General features: G+C 35.6%; 1 pseudogene; it reads right to left on the bottom strand.

The window, feature by feature from the left end:
• Nucleotides 1-337: 337 nt before the first annotated feature.
• LOC106108095 overlaps nt 338-2,374 on the bottom strand; it is a 14,088-nt pseudogene continuing 12,051 nt past the window's right edge.

Below are 2,374 nucleotides of genomic sequence, written 5' to 3'. Positions count from 1 at the left end.
TTTTTCTTTACGTTGGTTGTTCTGATAATATATTTATCACATCGACTCTATCGATGTTACCATCCGCGGAGGAGATTGTTTTGTTGGTAAAATAAATAAGACGATTATATTCGAATTCCTTTATTACTATGATGTGAAATCATAGTCTGATCATCTCTGACTTTACAATCATCAGTTTAACCGCTAAGGTACAGTATTTATTTATAAGTTAATATTTACAGTGACATTTATTACTTTTATTTATAAATGCTCATTGTTATTTAATGACTGCGGTAGCATGTATTTACAAATACACGACTCAAATTTATAACATGGTAAATAGTTTTTACTCAAGGTATTTTCTTTAATCCGTTTATTATCTAGTTTAGTTTATTATCTAATAATCATATACATTATAAAAAGTAACCTATTTATACAATTTAATATTAAATGCGCATCGAACACTTGCTCTGAATGTTCTTTAGCCTCTTTAATTCCTTACAAGCTTTCGTTATTGATCATCTTAAATTCTGTTTCAGATTATTCTTTAAATACGCCTCTTTGGCAACTTCGAATAACTGACGGCTATTCTTTTCTCCCGTCTCTCGCACCATCGAGGAGAAAGCACTGTTGGGATCCGATAATAAAATGTATGGGTGGTCGAATTCAGCGATGGAGCCGCTGCTCATTACGAGGACACGGTCCGAGTCCATAATTGTGTTGAGTCGGTGAGCTATCGTGAGTACAGTGCACGATGCGAACTGACGACGTATTGTTTGTTGAATGAAATTATCCGTCCTAGAAAAAAATAATCATGTAAAAATCAACAGAGTAGATATGAAATACAAGACAATTATAATACATACTGTGGATCAACGTTGGCAGTGGCTTCATCCATTATCAATATTTTATTTGACCGTAACACAGCACGAGCCAAGCACATCAGTTGTCTCTGACCGACGGAGAAGTTCGCACCTCCTTCGGTCACTTTGAAGTCCAACGAAGGAACCGCCGATTTCATATCGACCTGTAAATAATATACGTGTAAAATGAACAATAGAAATAAATTATGACTATTTTTTATTCCATTCATTGTCTGCGAATTGTTTACCTGCTCTAGAGCTCTCCAGAGGTCGTCGTCGCTGTAGATGTTAAATGGGTCAAGATTGTATCTAATTGTGGCTGAAAACAAGACCGGTTCTTGCGGAATGATGGATATTTTAGAACGTAAGCCCTGAAAATAAAGATTAACTATGTTATGCCATGGGGCAAATTAACAATAAAAACCTATTGAAAAGTATTTTTTACACGATACACACTATTTAATGTGAACCTATATATGTAAATGTATTTTTAAGAAAAAAAAACTAGTTAAGTACCTGTTTAGCAATAATTGCGGTATCGACTCCGTCAATTGATATTTTTCCGTCGATGAAAGAAAATCTAAATAATGCTGATATCAAGGACGATTTCCCCGCACCAGTTCTGCCCACTATGCCAACCTAAAAATATGTACGTGTACTTGTAATAAAATACTTTAATTCTTATGGAACTCTCCAAGGGGTTAAAATAACATTATGTTGTTGGGAATACTACCTTCCAACCACTCTCTATCTCCAAGTTTAAGTTTTTAAGCACGGGCGCTTCATCGGGAGCGTACCGCAAGCTCACGTTTTGGAACACGATTCTCCCTTCCGAAGGCCAAGTCGGAGGGATAGGGGTCGCTGAAACAATAACATATTTGTACAAACTCTCGATAGCAAAGCCAAACCAAACGGCTGCTTCATTTCCGTCTACTCCAAATCACATTAATAACATTAAAGCAGCTTTTGCTGTAGGTATTTAAAGTTATTTTTACGTTATATAAAAATTCATATTTCACATTATACATATTTAGTTTGTTTCCACGGCACGTGTAACGACGTCCTTGGCCTAAAATTAAAGCTTTCTTATTCAAACCCTTGAGTTTGAAGACAAGCTCGCTACAACCGAGCACGCCGACTGCCGCCTTGAATACTACAAATTGTTTACGAAAGGGCTTCTCTAGGGTTGTCACACGATGATCGTTATCATTATAATAAGCAGTCATGTTTCATTATTAATACGAACTATGTATATTTCAATTTTTATGAACCAACGGAAGTTAACAATAGTTCAGCTAAATTTAGTAACAGACACAAGTTGCTAAACCCAAATTTTAGTAAAATCAAAATTTGCGATAATTAATGCAGTAATCAAAAAAACATAGGCAATTAGGATGAAAATGTACTGCAAAACTTCAGAAGGCTACTAATTTTCTAACTATACTTACGTCCGTCAAATAGGTTCCTTTCGGTGTCGACCTTGGTATAGTCCAACACACGCTCTACACTAGTAAGTTGCGCCACGTATTCGA

The sequence above is a fragment of the Papilio polytes genome, unplaced genomic scaffold (assembly GCF_000836215.1).
Source record: "Papilio polytes unplaced genomic scaffold, Ppol_1.0 DF821845.1, whole genome shotgun sequence".
Classification (NCBI taxonomy): Eukaryota; Metazoa; Arthropoda; class Insecta; order Lepidoptera; family Papilionidae; genus Papilio; species Papilio polytes.
The sequence above is the reverse complement of the archived record's forward strand: the minus strand, read 5'-3'. Positions and strand labels throughout refer to the sequence as shown.